Source organism: Peromyscus maniculatus, chromosome X, assembly GCF_049852395.1.
Source record: "Peromyscus maniculatus bairdii isolate BWxNUB_F1_BW_parent chromosome X, HU_Pman_BW_mat_3.1, whole genome shotgun sequence".
Taxonomy (NCBI): Eukaryota; Metazoa; Chordata; class Mammalia; order Rodentia; family Cricetidae; genus Peromyscus; species Peromyscus maniculatus.
In genome coordinates this window covers 13758628-13775919 of record NC_134875.1, presented here as the reverse complement: position 1 = coordinate 13775919, position 17292 = coordinate 13758628, and the positions used below count along the sequence as shown (strand labels likewise).

At 35.4% G+C, this 17292-nt stretch overlaps 1 pseudogene; it reads left to right on the top strand.

The window, feature by feature from the left end:
• LOC102924398 (NHP2-like protein 1 pseudogene) overlaps positions 1 to 17042 on the top strand; it is a 38794-nt pseudogene extending 21752 nt beyond the window's left edge.
• Positions 17043 to 17292: the final 250 nt, after the last annotated feature.

Here is a 17292-nt window from a genome sequence, read left to right as displayed (position 1 = left end):
ATAGGGAGTGGCACTATTAGGAGCTATGGTCTTTTTGGAGTATGTGTGGCCTTGTTGGAGGAAGTTTGCCACTGGAAATGGGCGTTGAGGTTTCAAATGTTCAAGCCAGGTCCAGTGTCATTCTCTCTTCCTGCTTTCTGATGATTCAGATGTAAAACCCTCAGCTATCTCTCCACCACCATGTGTGCCTGCATGCTGCTGTGCTTTTCATCATGATGATAAGGGACTAAACCTCCAAACTATAATGCAGCCCCAATTAAATTCTTTCCTTTATGAGAGCTGCCAGAGTCATGATGTCTGTTCACAGAAATTAAACTCTAAGACACTCAGTGTAAACTATATAAATATAAATGCTTACATACTCATTATAGAAGTATTTAATACTGTTTTTTAAAGACATCTCACAGTTATATTAACATTTTAAGGCAAAATTCAGTTCAGAAATTAAGGACAATGAAACTTTGCAATATACTGTCTTCTTGATCAAGGACAAGGTGTATCTTTCTGTAGCAAGAATCTTAGAAGTTTTTATTAATAAAATCAAACCTGAGGCCAGTTATTGGGGTGAATGCTGTAAGATCAGAGAAGCAGAACAAGCCACAGCTACCTCACCTTGCCAGTTCCTCAGCTGATCCTGTTTCCTCAGACTGGAAGCCTCTGATTCCTCTCCCAAATGAATCTCAGCTGAACTGTGCTGCTCAAAAGCCTAAATGCTTAATCAGCCAAATGCTTCTAGTTTCTGGTCCTCATGACTTATATATCTTTCTGCTTTCTGCCATCACTCCCAGGGATTAAAGGCATGAGTCACCATGCCTGGCTGTTTCCAATGTGGCCTTGAACCCACAGAGATCCAGAGGGATTTCTGCCTCTGGAATGCTAGGATTAAAGGCATGTGCTACCACTGCCTATCCTCTATGTTTAATATTGCGGCTGTCCTGTTCTCTGACTCCAGATAAGTTTATTAGTGTGCACAATATTTTGGGGAACACAATACCACCACATATTTCTATTTATTTATGTGTAGATTATGTATTTGAAGTGACATATCAAGTTTTTCTTCACATTTATTGTAAATTAATTGCTAATTGTCTTTATTTAGTTCCTTTTCTAAAGAGTATGTATGTCAATACTTATTTTTTGATTACTGTTTTTAGATATAATGTCAATTTATATGTATAAATTTAGAAATTAAACATGTACTAGAATCTTTCTAATAGGTTTACTGCTTACTATTTTGTTTACAGCTGCAACATAATATGATAACCAAATAGTGCTTATGTTCATATTGCCTCATCATCTCTAATACTTTTTATTTTGCTGTGATAGATAACTGATTTTAAAGAACAATGTTAAAGGAGAGTAGTAAAAGAGACATCAATAATAATATTTCTTAAGAAAGGTTCCAAATGCTCAACACTATTCTCAGTAGTTTTCTGGATTAGTTTAATGAAACTGCTAAACAACTCTATATGAATTTTCAATAAGCAAACTGACTTTGAAGGCTATTGTCTTCACTACCACACAGAACTGTCTTTCATACTAATAACTGAAAGTGATGCTTCTAATATAGAGTCTCAAAGAAAATAAATATACCACTAAGACAGTATCGCTTGGAAAATTAATAAAATACATATTTCTGTAACATGAATCTTAAAAGGTCTTATAATAAAAAAAATCTGGAGCCAGATATTGGGATGAAAGCTAAAAGATCAGAGAAACAGAGCCAGCCACAGCCAACCTCACTGCACTAACTCCTCAGCTGATCCTGTTTCCACAAATCTTTAGACTGAACACCTCTGAGTCCTCACCCCTGAGCATCTCAGTTGAACTGCTGCTTAGTTCCGGTCTCCTTGTGCCTTATATACCATTCTCCACCCAGCCATGCCACTTCCTGGGATTAAAAGTGTGTGTGTTTTCCAAGCAAAGGCATGAGATTTCAAGTGCTGGGATTAAAGATATGTGCCACCCCTGCCTGCCTCTGTTTACAGTGTGGCCTTGAACTTACAGAGATCCATCTGGAGTGATAGGATTAAAGTTATATGCCACTACTATCTGGCCTCTATGTCTCATCTAGTGGCTGGCTCTGTCCTCTGATGCACAATATATATCACCACATATTTCTGAATATCTCCTGGAAACATACACTCAAACATTAGTAGAGCAATCTAAATAATTCATTCTGTGAGACTTCTTTGATGATTTCAATCAACATTAAACTTTGAGAACAATTATTCCAATATATCTTTAAATAAAATTATTCCTTCTACTTTAAGCTACAAAACTTTATAAAATAATTCTCTTGTAAAATATCCATGTATTTTTCAATGAGTTTATTTAATAAATGAATTCATAAGATTCATTAAATGTTAGATTTACCATTTGTCTTCATTTCTTTGATTTATTATTGTGGTAAATTATGTGAATAAATTTTCCTGTATTAAGACCTCCCATAGAATTTTGAAGTGAATAATATGTCATTATGACAATTTTATTTTTATAAGTGTTGGTACTTTCTGTTTGACAACACATTCTTTCCAGAATTTTAGTCCATCTTTAATTTTCTATAACCTGAATATTATACGCCTTTTTATAGTACAAGTTTTATTTGTTCTTCATTTTTTCCTAAGTTCCACAACCTTCATAGAACTGTAGCTTTGTGTCTGTCACTAATTTTACAAGGTTTTCGTATACTAGCTAAAAATATTTTTTCTAGCTCATGTTCTCTTTAGTCTCTTTCTGAAATTCCTAATATACATACAAACATATAATCTACAATTCTTGAATTTTCTACTTCTTTGTAAAATTATTTTTGCAATTAAATTTGGAGAATTTCAGTGATTCTCTAATCATCCATGTGATGTTTACCAGTGAGCTTGTCAAAGTAATCTTGATTTCTGTTACAATATTTCTGATGTCTGTTATTCTTAGGGTTCCTATAGAAGCATTAACATGTTTTTTTTATTTTAAATTCTCTGTCTCATACTAAAAAAATCATGTTTCCTATGCCTCTGAAAATTATGTCTGTATAGGGAATGTGGTGTGTATGTTTGTGTGTGTGTGTGTGTGTGTGTGTGCACATGCTGTTCCATTTATTGTATATTATATTCCATTTGATGTATATTATAGCATTTACTTAAACATCAGAAATTTTATATTGAATTATTACCATTATAGCAAACATACATTTAATATGAGGATTTCAGTTTATCTGTGTAGGAATTAGGCTGTATTTAATGTTCACTTTAGATATATTTGCATATTTTGATTTTTCATTATGTACTTATTTTCATTTCCCATGATGACTTTGTTCTCTCCTAGATACTTTCCCCAAAATAGTCTATCTTCCATATCTTTCAAATATATTTCAGTGTTATAATGAAAACTGTGGGGTTGAAGGGCGTTCATATTTTCTAATTATAGTTTTACTTCAGCCTTTTTCTGTGTTATTTTTGGGAGAGGATCTCACATGTTGTATACTGCCTCTAGGTCTGGAGAGTGATTTCAGACTTCTGATCCCCATGCCTCCACCTCCGGAGTGCTAGAGTTTGGGTTTGTAGACATGTTACAAGCATGTTCTACCACACTATGCTTATGAAAATACTTGGGATTAAACTAAAGGTATCATGCGTACTAAGTAAGCATTCTACTAGCTGACGTATTCTCAAGCCTTGTATTTTATCCTATTAATAGATTTATGTTGCTGGGCAGTGGCCTTCGTATTTCTATACCAATGTAGTTTTTTCCCTCTTCTTGTTCTCCATTCCTTGAACATATCATTTCAATCTATATCCTGATTCTCCTCTAACTCTTCCATCTCAATTATGCTAGTTTGTTCCCCTTTTAGGTGAGATTGGAAGAGTGGAAGAAGTAGGAACAGAAAAACAAATCTCTTCCTGTGAAGGGATAAAGAACTGCCAAATCTTTTTTATCCTAGTGAGTTATTTTTTTTTTGAAATAGAAGAGACCACGGATATATTTCAAAATCGTTATGCTTCCACCAAAAGTTTGTTATTATCAAAATAAATATTAAAAGAACATGACACTGTTCCTATAAATCTTGAAAAGTTCTGTGGTATCTCTTAGGACCATGATGCCTATCAGCATTATTTTTTTAAATGCCAGTCAGTATTCATATGTCCTCAATTTGTCAGTTACCATTTAACTATTGCAGCTTAAAAATTACAGGGATTATTTTCTAGGTGAGTGAATAGTCACTTGTTTTTCATTAAGGCTTCTACTATAGTAGATTTTGCAATGATAGCTTTTCTTGAGACCTCTGTTCTCTGATTTTGTCTGAAATTATTGGTTTTAAATTTGTTCAGTGTTTTCATTGTAGGATGAACAGAAGTGATGTTGACACACTTTACATGTCAAAAGTGAAACTGGAAATATTAGTACATTTAATTGAATTAACACCAATATTTTCTCTAATAATACTATTTCCTTTTAAAATAATAATCACGTTATAGATTTCCCAATTGTACTCTGCATGGATGATTTTTTTTTACACCCCAGATAAATTTTTTCCTTTCTTAGTATTGGTAGCTATGAAAATAAGTTTTGCTGATAAATTATTTAAAAAAATCAATTAAATTTTAGGTTACTTGATTCATATTTTGAAAAATGAAGTGATTTGCAAATATATACTTAAATTCCATAAACTTACTATAGGAACATTATACAATACATCTATTGCTTGGAATCAAAAGAAAGTGATCAATTTGTATACTAGATTAATCAATCTTATATCTTGTAACTGTTAAGCCAGGACTTGACTACATGAAGCCCTTTATTTATTCATTGCTTACTTTCTGAAATATTGTCATTAAGATGATACCTTTGATGAAAAATTATATTAATTCCAGGACTTTATTATTATATGAGATCAATGGAAGTGTTCTCTAATGTAATTAACTCCAAGTACATTTAAAAATTACCAGAATTATACACTCATTAATCAAGTTGCTGAGATTTCATAGTGACTTTTACTTAATATAATCTAACATTACTGATCTTTGTCAGTCTCATCGTCTATGAAACACAACCATACAATTTTCTATAACTATCTCTGGACATATCAGCACTTACATGATAGACAAACATACATTATGGAAATTATTGAAATGTCCTTTGTAATCATCCAGATAGAAATTAAAATAGAACTTAAGAAAGTTTGTGAACAAACAGACTTTAAATTATTGGGCCTCATTTGTCTTAAATATTCAATAAGAGTTATGCCACAGATTTTTTTTTAAAGTTAAGTAAGGTCTAAGTATGCAACAGATTACAAATAAATGACATCATATAAAAGATTTGTTAAATTCTCTGGGAATATCAAGGTAAGAATAGCTTGAAACATCTGGTCATATCATGTCCACAATTTACAAAAAGAAATCAATGAATAACAGTGCTCAGGTCACCTTTTTTCCCAAGCTATTCCTACCCCAATATTCACATCATGATGTATTCTACACTTGAATTGTGTGTTAAAAACAGTCCTTTCTTCTTTGGTTGGTTTGTTATAGTATTTTTGTCTTAGCAACAGTAAAAAAGAAAGAAAATTGGTACAGAGAAGTGGGATCATTCCTTTGATACACATAAGCAGGTAATCTTAGGTTTTTGGAATTTGTTCCTGGGAGAACTATACAGAGTATGGAAACAGCCTAGGAAATCCCTCAAATGCTGTAAACAGGAATTCATCAGTTATTCTGTTGGAAGCTTGCTGAAGATTTCAGAAGGTTCATTGGAAAGAAGAAAGAGCAATAGAAATAAATCAAATTCCAAAAGAGCAACCTTAAAGAAAAAAAAATCAAAGCTCTTCAAATTATAATATATAATATATAACTCCAGTAAATATAAACAAATGCATGCATGTGTTGCAATGGAGTGGAGAGAATTGCACAGAAAAAAATATGAAAAGATAATGGCTAAAAATGACTATGCTGTTTAAAATAGTATAAGACAAGACACCTAAACACCTCACTAAACACTACTGACCACTAGCTGGAAAGGGCAACATGAATGATCACAATGACTTCAAAGTACTCACAAAAAAGGAAATGAAATATAATTGAATAATGTTGTAAATATTATTTAAATATTGTCACATATAATCAAGATCCAAAAAATGATCTATCATAAATGTGCCATACATGGTGGGTAGGGGGACTAGATGGTTTGAAATCCAGTGCAAAACAGCCGAGGAAGATGAGGGCCAAAAATACATTAAAAATTGTCACCCGAGATGGTAAACAAGTAACATTATACAAACTGAACAAATTATGTTTAGGGATATGTATGTATATACATACACATACATGCATGCAATAACAATTGGTGAAAAAGATGCAGAGAAGGATATATGGGAGGAATTAGATATATGAAAGAAAGGGGCAAATTCTGTAATTATATTATAATTATAAAATAAAAAGAAACAAATCAAAACAAGAATATTATGGTCAAGAACTTTGTCAGATAAATGTAAAAGGGCAATTGTCCAGGCATCTACAGGGAGCTAATAAACAGGTATGTGAGGACAAAAAGTAGAGAGGCTTAGCGGGGGTATGCTCAATATACAATACATGCTCATGAAAACTGAGAAAAAGAATGCATACACTTCTAAAGAAAAACAGCTTTATTTATGGGAGACAGGAATTGACTGAAATGTTACATCAGAGAACATTACATAGTGAGAAATCCTTTATAAGTTAATCAGTATTTGGTACAAGAGTGCATGAAGTTGTGTGCTTGATTTAGCTTTTCTACATTCATAAAAAGTTACCTGTATCTCTTTCCCTTTCAATGTCATGACATCAGTAGTTGGGGTAGGCTAGTGGGTGGAACACATTTTTGTCATGGAAATTAAAAGTGCTAAAGAAGATTGCTGTGTTTTTAATAAAGCTGGTTTATTACATTGGATTGTATGAAATTGTAACCTGGCTATCTAAATGCTGCTTCAGTTCTGTAATATTGGATACAAAGGAACTGTTTACCAATGCAGAACTTTCACCGTGTTATAATATGTTCTGCCTTAGATACACAATATTATCTTTGGAGTTTTTGTTCTAGAGTTTATTGTAAAAGAGACATTGGCACATTTTAAAAAGAAAATCATGCTTTTTTTCCCTGAAAAACACATTATTTTATATTTTATGGTTATTTGATCTTCTATAAGCACAATTGTATGTGTACTGGAATTTCTGATACTTTCAAGTTGATCATCATCTTGTCTAAAGCTCATTTTATTTTATTTTTTACTTTTTGTTAACGTGTATTTATTCTTTCTTTACACATTTGAAAACACTCTTTCAGTTGTTGTTGCTGAAAGCATGTTTGCAACATATATTATTTGTGTATATGTTTAAATAATAGATAAAATTTTCCACAAGAAGAAAATGAAGTGCTTTAAAGATAGTGGTTCTAATTATGGTTATGCTGGGAAGAAGCTGATAAGATTTTATTGTTTTGTGAAGATTTGGCTTGGAATTAGTTGGAAGAGGACATTTTTAATCAATTGATTTGTGTATTGTTTGAAAGCACAGTCTACTAAATTCAAATCAAACATTTTCAGAACATAAGTACAGATTGAAACTGAACAAGGTGTGTTTTCAGGTTATTAAAAACAATAAGAAAAATACCATGAATAATAACAATAGTATTATTTGTTGGATTTCATATTTTCTACTTTAGATGGGATTTTAACTTATTTGGGGGATATAAAGAACACATAAGTTACTTGAGTAATTAGAGGTTATTTGATTCTCTTGCGTTCGGGAAACATTATCTTACTTCCATGACATATATGTCCACTATGAGAACTAGGTTGTCTTCATTTTTTAATCAAATACGTTAATATTGTGGATTTATGCTGGATTTAAAAAGAGCAAAGCACACATAAAACTGTATGGCTATTTGTGTTTCTTATAGTGTGTTTCTTTGCCTTAGATTCGTTCTACTAATGAAATAATTGTAATTGTGTATATTTGTGTTCATGTCCATGGCGGAGACAAAACACCCTACATAAATAAAGGTATAAAGATCATCCCATGGGTCATGGTTTCAGAGGTGTATTCCGTGCTTCATTGCTTTTGCCCTTGAGATGCAGCAGGATCCTGATGGTACAGAGCACCTGGTGTATTAAATCATGAAAGTCAGTTTTGAGCCTCTGTTATGGCAATAACAAGTTAATGAACACTTATTGTGTCCCTTAAATGAGATAAACTCTATAATAACTGCTAAATTCAATAGTTTTATAATTTATTTTTTAAAATCTGATTTTTATTTTTCCTTATAAGAATAAAAAATTCTACAATTGTAAATTTTTATTACAGGCCAAATAAAAGGTCACTAATAGTCATTTGATTTCAGATTACATGTTCTCTTTTCCTCAAATCTTGGTACAACTTACTGTGAGGAAGATGCAAGAGTGTACATGTATATGAGTGTGTGTGTTTATATGTGTGTGTGTGTGTGTGTGTGTGTGTGTGTGTTAGAGATACATGTGTGTAGGTGATGATGAATGAGCAGCTAAATCATTTTGTATATGATGGAGATACTACTATGCAGTGATCTTTATTAATCCTCCCACCAGCAGTTTTGAGGTCTTTTTAAAATTAAACCTGCAATGCTGTTATCTCTTCTGGATTAGATATATTCACTTATTTAGCTTTCCTTGGTGCCCACAAGATCTGGAAAATTATAAGTGCTCAAACACATATCAACATGCATATTGTACTTTACAGGTTACATGTTTAGAAAATAACATTGTTTGAAATTTCAAGCACATAAAAGGGTAGGAAAAATTGATATGTACATATCACCTGGTTTTACCAATTACCAAATTAAAGTTACTTCTATTTGATGCATACTCCTTTACACTCTCTTCTCACCATCTTTTCTGAAGCAATTGAGTTCATTTGTAATCCTCTCTTCAATAGACCTGACTGCCCTTTCCCAGTTGGCATATTCAAGAGATATAAAGAAACAAAATTTTGAGGTAATACCTACTGCCATAATCACAGAAAACATTTCCAAAGCTTAAGAGAAAATATGGATTTTTGGCTAGTGGATTTGTTCCTTAGGGTAAATAATTGATACATGGTAAGTAAACTAGGGACATGTAGTTAGAGGTGACTCTGAAAATGACACACAGAAAAATTGGCCATGATTTTCAATTTGGTGTTGAAAAGAAATGTATAGCAGCTTATCTCTCACTTTCATGTAGAGAAAATGAAATTTTCTTACCAGCCTACGAATAAATTATTTCCAGGTATTCATATGAGATGAAGTAACTATTTGCCAAAACAAAAGAAAAGAACTATGTAGTTGGCATTAGCCACTTATAAACACACTGAAAATTATTAAAATTAATGCTTATAAAATTTTCTCAAAATTGAATGATTCTGTAGTTTAAATGGTTAAAATATCACTACTTTCAGTATTAATCAATAAATTTTAATAGTTGGGTTGATAGATATGGGGCATAGCCAAATCCATCATACAAATATTATCTCAAATCACAACCAATATTCCAACGGTACCATATTTTATTGTGTTTACTACTGGAAAAGGAATTCAAGTAGAAATAGCAGTGGCAACTGTATAATGTTTTGATCAGAAGTCTGACATTATATCTGGATACAATAGTGTATTTCCTTAAAGTTTAGTTGAACTTACTTTGTGTTATACAAGGAAAGGGCAGTGTAATTTTTGCTGTGGCAAGTTTCATTGATTTGGAGTGGCACTATTTATTGCATGTTCATCTGAGATTATTACAAACAAAAACTGTGCAAGCATATTTTGGTTTTATTGGCAAGCTGTTTAAGATGCCAACAGTCATCCAATATCATCACAGAAAACAAAAGCACTATTGTAGTTGAAATACTAAACAATCTTAGTAAATAAGAAACACAGAGCCAAATACAGGGATAATAGCCAAAGAGATCAGAGAATTAGCAAAGAGCCACTGACAGTCAAGCCGTAGTTTCCCACACAAGAGCACTTCTTCCTGTCTAACTTGCACTTTTATTGCTTTCCTGTTCTGCCTTCTCATTGGCTGTAAGCCCAGCCACATGATATCCTCGTCACTGACTGTCTATACAGACCTCCAGGTCTCTATGGTTGGTACTGGGATTAAAGGCTCGTGTCACCATGCTTGCCTGTGTCCTTAACTACACAGAGACTCTGCCTGCCATGTGATTGGATTAAGGGCATGGGCTACCAATACCTGACTTCTGTTCCTGGCTCGCTATGAACTCTGATCTATAGGCAAACTTTATTTATTAACATACAAATAAAGCCGGGCGGTGGTGGCACACGCCTTTAATCCCAGCACTCGGGAGGCAGAGGCAGGCGGATCTTTGTGAGTTCGAGGCCAGCCTGGGCTACCAAGTGAGTTCCAGGAAAGGCGCAAAGCTACACAGAGAAACCCTGTCTCGAAAAACCAAAAAAAAAAAAACAAAACAAAACAAATAAAATCACATTTTAGCACAAATAAAACATCACCACACACTATAAAACTTCAGTATGATACTAAGGTGCCTACTTAGTCTTCATCCTTTTAGTCATATTTGCAATAATATTCACTACATCATTCACTAATTTATTCAGTAAATAGTTATTGTAGAAATTCTTAATACCTGATCATGTGCAAGGCAGTAATGGTAAGTATATGACCTAACTTTAATTCTCCCTGTAAGGAGAACAAGACTAGTTGAGAAGGTAAATACATATATAAAAGACTACAATCTTTTTGATGCTACTGCTGTTTTCAAAGATTTTTTTCATTTAAAATAATATTTATTTTAATTTTAAGTATATGGGTGTTTTGCCTGCTTGTTTGTCTCCGTGCCACATGTGTGCATGGTATTTTTCATAAGAGTGTGTCCAGTCCCCTGGGATTGGACTTACAGATAGTTGTGAGCTGCTGTGTGGGAGATTCAAACAGAACCCAGGCCCTCTGCATTAACAGACAATGCTCTTAACTGCTGAATCATCTCTCCAGCCACCAAAATACAATGATTTAATAAGCAGAAGATTGAACTAGCATTACTGTGAGGTAATTTGGAAATAAGATTATTCATTAACAACGAGGTGTTTTACATCCACATAGATTGATTTTTGAGGTAAAAATTGCTTCATTATAATTTAAAAAACATAAGATGATACATTGATAATTAATGCTTGATACTCTATAGCCCTCTTTCAAATGTGATAACTCAGTGGAGTTTCACAGCAAGCCCATAAAATATGTAGTAGTGAACTTACTTACCTCTGCTGCCCTGTAAAGTCAGTCTTCTTCAGTTACTCATACCTGCTGATATACATTTCTCTTATTATTTTCAGATTATTTTCAAGTATGATCTTATCAACGCTCTTCTGAAAGATCTGCTATGGTTATGCCACCAAGATACTCTCTGTCCCCTTTATTCACTTTTCAATCATGTCACTTTTTTTCATTTTTATGGTTTCTTTACATAAAAATCATGACCTATGGTAATACTTATATCCATTCCCCCTTTGGCTATTTTACCATCTTTCTTCTTCCTTGGGCCCTCTTTTCTATATACTGTTAATATTGCAAATATCCATATCTCATACTTAGAGATCTTCTCATCTTTGACTATACTCAAGAGTACATGAAAATATACGTCTATTATTTTAACTGTCACTTCTATGTTTCTAACAATATCACCAGTATTAATTTTCAATATGGACTATTTCTCTAAAGTCTCAATTTAAATAATTGTCTGATAAAAATATATCAAAATTAACATATAATGAAGTAAAAAAATTTCAACACCATCCAAATACTGGTAATACCAGAAATCATTTTATGTATATATGTAGCAGTTGGATTTGTCTATTCATCTAGTCAAAATCTTTAACTACATTTAATAACTCATGTTCATATATTATTCATATTAAATTCAATAGTATACTGAGCATTTATTTCTTTTTTTAAAGTAATTTTGATTATCAACAATGATAAGTTACAGTGGAAAAAAAAAGTTGCCTGTGTTTTCAAATTCCTGCCAAGTTGCTCTTTGAGAGTCTGGGAAGATACATCCTATTCTTAGGAATTATTATTATTATTATTATTATTATTATTATTATTATTATTATTTAGTAAATTTATTTTACAACATCATTCAGTTCAACATAATAGCCACAGATTCCCCTGTTCTCCCACTCTCGCCCCCCTCCCCCTCCCCCCCACCCCACCCCCCATTCCCACCTCCTCCAGATAACGGTCTCCCCCGAGGACCGAGATCGACCTGGTAGACTCAGTCCCGCCAGTTCCAGTCCCCCCCTCCCAGACTGAGCCAAGCGTCACTGCATAAGTCCCAGGATTCAAACAGCCAACTCATGCAACAAGCCCAGGACCCAGCACCAACACACAGCTGCCTCCCAAACAGATCAAGCCAAATGACTGTCTCACCCGTTCAGGGGGCCTGATCCAGTTGGGGGCCCCTCAGCCTTTGGTTCATAGATCCTGTGCTTCCATTCATTTGGTTATTTGTCCCTGTGCTTTATCCAACATTGGCTTCAACAATTCTCGCTCATATAAACCCTCTTCTTTCTCACTAATTAGACTCCCAGTGCTCCACCAGGGGCCCAGCCATGGATGTCTGCATCCAGATTCCTTAGACCTTCCTTGGATGGGGTTTATGGCACAACTAACAGGGTGTCTGGCCATCCCATCACCAGAGTAGGTCAGTTCCTGCCGTCTCTCGACCATTGCCAGCAGTCTTTTGTGGGGGTATTTTTGTGGATCTCCGTGGGCCTCCCTAGCTCTCTGCTTCCTCCCCTTCTCATGTGGTCTTCATTTACCATGGTTTCCTATTCCTTGTTCTCCCTCTCTGTTCTTGATCCAGCTAGGATCTCCCACTCTCTTTCCCTCGACCGTCGCCCTTCATTGTTCCCACTCATGACCAGGCTGTTCATGTAGATCTCATCCATTTCTCCGTGTCGTTTTTAGGGTCCCGTTTTCCAGGTAGCCTCACTGGTGGTGTCAGTAGCAGTCCAGTCATCCTTGTTCCACATCTAGCATCTTCCTATGAGTGAGTACATACCATATTTGTCTTTCTGAGTCTGGGTCACCTCACTCAGGATGATTTTTTCTAGATCGATCCATTTGTCTGCAAACCGTATGATGTCATTGTTTTTTCTTTGCTGAGTAGTATTCCATTGTGTATATGTGCCACAATTTATTTATCCATTCTTCAGTTGAAGGGCATCTAGGTTGTTTCCAGGTTTTGGCTATTACAAACAATGCTGATATGAACATAGCTGAGCAAGTGCTCTTGTGGTATGATTGATCATTTCTTGGGTATATGCCCAGGAGTGGTATAGCTGGATCTTGGGGGAGATTGATTCCCAATTTTCTAAGAAAGCGCCATATTGATTTCCAAAGTGGTTGTACAAGCTTGCATTCCCACCAGCAGTGGAGGAGAGTTCCCCTAGTTCCACAATCTCTCCAGCATAAAGTGTCTTCAGTGTTTTTGATCTTAGCCACTCTGACAGGCGTAAGGTGGTATCTCAGAGTTGTTTTGATTTGCATTTCCCTGATGATTAGGGATGTTGAGCAATTCCTTAAATATCTTTCAGCCATTTGGGTTTCCTCTGTTGAGAATTCTCTGTTTAGTTCTAAAGCCCATTTCTCAATTGGACTGTTGGTCGTTTTGATGTCTAATTTCTTGAGTTCCTTATATATTCTAGATATCAGTCCTCTGTCAGATGTGGGGTTGGTGAAGATCTTTTCCCATTCGGTAGGCTGTCGCTTTGCCTTGTTGACCATATCCTTTGCTCTACAAAAGCTTCTCAGTTTCAAGAGGTCCCATTGATTGATTGATTGTCTCAGTGCCTGCGCTACTGGTGTTATATTTAGGAATTGATCTCCTATGCCAATGCGTTCAAGACTACTTCCTACTTTCTCTTCTAGCAGGTTCAGAGTAGCTGGATTTATGTTGAGGTCTTTGATCCACTTGGACTTAAGTTTTGTGCACGGTGACAGATATGGAACTATTTGCAGCCTTCTACACGTTGATATTCAGTTATGCCAGCACCATTTGTTGAAGATGCTTTCTTTTTTCCATTGTACACTTTTGGCTTCTTTGTCAAAAATTATATGTCCATAGGTGTGTGGGTTAATGTCAGGGTCTTCAATTCGATTCCATTGGTCCACATGTCGGTTTTTATGCCAATACCAAGCTGTTTTTATTACTGTAGCTCTATAGTAGAACTTGAAGTCAGGGATTGTGATGCCTCCAGAAGTTGTTTTATTGTACAGGTTTCTTTTAGCTGTCCTGGGTTTTTTGTTTTTCCATATGAAGTTGAGTATTATTCTTTCCAGGTCTGTGAAGAATTGTGTTGGTATTTTGATGGGGATTGCACTGATTCTGTAAATTGCTTTTGGTAAGATTGCCATTTTTACTATGTTAACCCTGCCTATCCATGAGCATGGAGATCTTTCCATTTTCTGACATCTTCTTCAATTTCTTTTTTCAGGGATTTAAAGTTCTTGTCATATAGGTCCTTCACTTGCTTGGTTAGTGTTACCCCAAGGTATTTTATGTCATTTTTGGCTATTGTAAAGGGTGATGTATCTATAATTGTCTTCTCAGCTTCTTTGTCCATTGTATATAGGAGGGCTACTGATTTTTTTGAGTTGATCTTGTATCCTGCTATGTTGCTGAAGGTGTTTATAAGCTTTATCAATTCCTGGGTGGAATCTTTGTGGTCACTCAAGTATACTATAATGTCATCTGCAAATAGGGAAAGCTTGACTTCTTCCTTTCCAATTTGTATCCCCTTAATCTCCTTATGTTGTCTTATTGCTCTGGCTAGAACTTCAAGTACTATATTGAATAAGTATGAGGAGAGTGGACAGCCTTGCCTCGTTCCTGATTTTAGTGGAATTGCTTTGAGTTTCTCTCCATTTAATTTGATGTTGGCTGTTGATTTGCTATATATTGCCTTTATTATGTTTAGGTATGTTCCCCGTATTCCTGATCGCTCCAAGACTTTTTATCATGAAGGGGTGTTGGATTTTGTCAAATGCCTTTTCTGCATCTAGTGAGATGATCATGTGGTTTTTTTTCTTTGAGTTTGTTTATATGGTGTATTACGTTGATGGACTTTCGTATGTTGAACCACCCTTGCATCCCTGGGATGAAGCCTGCTTGATCATGGTGGATAATTGTTCTGTTGTGTTCTTGGAGTCTGTTTGCCAATATTTTATTGAGTATTTTTGTATCAATGTTCATGAGGGAGATCGGTCTGTAGTTCTCTTTCTTTGTTGTGTCCTTGTTTGGTTTAAGAATCAGGGTAATTGTAGCCTCATAGAAGGAGTTTGGTAATGTTCCTTCTGTTTCTATTATGTGGAACAATTTAGAGAATATTGGTATTAACTCTTCTTTGAAGATCTGGTAGAATTCTGCGCTGAAACCATCTGGTCCTGGGCTTTTTTTGGTTGGGAGACTTTTAATGACTGTTTCTATTTCCTTAGGTGTTATTGGGCTATTTAAATAGTTTATCTGGTCTTGATTTAACTTAGGTATGTGGTACTTATCCAGAAAGATGTCCATTTCTTTTAGGTTTTCTAGTTTTGTGGAGTAGAGTTTTTTGAAATATGACCTTATAATTCTCTGGATTTCCTCAATGTCTGTTGTTATGTCCCCCTTTTCATTTCTGATTTTGTTGATTTGGATTCTCTCTCTCTGTCTTTTGGTTAGTTTGGATAAGGGCTTGTCTATCTTGTTGATTTTCTCAAAGAACCAACTCTTTGTTTCATTAATTTTTTGTATTATTCTCTTAGTTTCTAATTTATTAATTTCACCTCTCACTTTGATAATTTCCTGGCGTCTATTCTTCCTGGGAGACTTTGCTTCTTCTTGTTCTAGAGCTTTCAGGTGTACTGTTAAGTCACTAGTGTGGGATTTCTCCAACTTCTTTATGTGGGCATTTAGTGCTATGAATTTCCCTCTTAGCACTGCTTTCATAGTGTCCCATAAGTTTGGGTATGTGGTGTCTTCATTTTCATTGATCTCTAGGAAGACTTTAATTTCTTTCTTTATTTCTTCCTTAACCCATTGGTGATTCAGTTGAGCATTATTCAGTTTCCATGAGATTGTAGGTTTTCTGTAGTTTTTGTTGTTGAAATCTAACTTTAAACCATGGTGGTCTGATAGAACACAGGAGGTTATTCTAATTGTTTTGTATCTGTTGAGATTTGCTTTGTGGCCAAGTATGTGGTCAGTTTTAGAGAAGGTTCCATGGGGTGCTGAGAAGAAGGTATATTCTTTCTTGTTAGGATGGAATGTTCTGTAGATATCTATTAGGTCCAATTGGGTCATGACATCAGTTAAGTCTTTTATTTCTCTGTTAAGTTTCAATTTGGGAGATCTGTCCAGTGGTGAAAGTGGGGTGTTGTTGAGATCTCCCACTATTCTATTCTTAGGAATTATTAACATTTCAGGAATTGACTTCTGCTTCCTCCCGCACAGGCAGTGATTTCTGCTCCTCTTTCTGTGCCGCGTTTCGGGCCTGTCTGAGGTGGGCTGTTCTCGAATCGCGGCGACTCAGGCGCACTGCAGCCATGACAGAGGCCTATCCCCTCGCAGATGCCCACCTCACCAAAAGCTGCTGGACCTCAGTCATGTAACTACAAGCAGCTTCGGAAAGGAGCCAACGAAGCCACCAAAACCCTCAACAGGGGCATCTCTGAGTTCATTGTGATGGCAGCAGACACTGAGCCCTTGGAGATCATCCTGCACCTCCCACTGCTATGTGAAGACAAGTATGTCCCCTATGTATTTGTGTGCTCCAAGTAGGCCCTGGGACAGGCCTGTGGGGTCTCCAGACCTGTCTTTGCCTGTTTGATTACCATCAAAGAAAGGTCCCAGCTAAAGCAGCAGATCCAGTCCATCTAGCAGTCTATTGAAAGGCTCCTGGTGTAGGCCTGTGGCCTCTGCCCTTTCCTGTTTACTCCCACCCCACTTGTGTATCATATTGTCTGTTAGCATGTGGTATTTTCAGCCAGTTTCTATCATGAATATTGTATTCCATCCAGTTTTTGTATTTTTTTTTTTTTTGGTTTTTTGAGACAGGGTTTCTCTGTTTAGCTTTGTGCCTTTCCTGGAACTCACTTTGTAGACTAGGCTGGCCTCAAACTCACAGAGATCCTCCTGGCTCTGCCTCCCAAGTGCTGGGATTAAAGGCGTGTGCCACCACCTCCCGGCTCGGTTTTTGTATTTTTAATTTGTTTTAAAGAGTTGTTTTGCCCCCATCTCC